This window comes from Meleagris gallopavo, chromosome 4, assembly GCF_000146605.3.
Source record: "Meleagris gallopavo isolate NT-WF06-2002-E0010 breed Aviagen turkey brand Nicholas breeding stock chromosome 4, Turkey_5.1, whole genome shotgun sequence".
NCBI lineage: Eukaryota > Metazoa > Chordata > Aves > Galliformes > Phasianidae > Meleagris > Meleagris gallopavo.
Window position 1 is genome coordinate 16,352,159 of NC_015014.2, and position 326 is coordinate 16,352,484.

A 326-nucleotide genomic window follows, 5' to 3' on the forward strand; every position below is an offset into this window, starting at 1 on the left:
TGGACACACAGAAATAGCACAGAATATTGACCGTCAATCACAGCGCTGCATTCACAGCTAAAGCACTGATACTACTGAATTTTTCTGGAGTGAGCCAGAATGCTCTCACCTCAACATGAAGGTTAAAGATATCTGAGTTATTATGTGGATAACTTGTTAAATACCTGAAAATCTAACTCCATCTGTGGTGAAAGTGGTGACAACAAAAATCTTTTGAGATTTGCTCGTTGCTTATTCATGGGTGATGCATGTTTTCTACAGGAATAGAGAAAAAGTAGATATTTATCTAGTAAGAATTTTTTTTTCAACACAATTTTTTTTTTCTT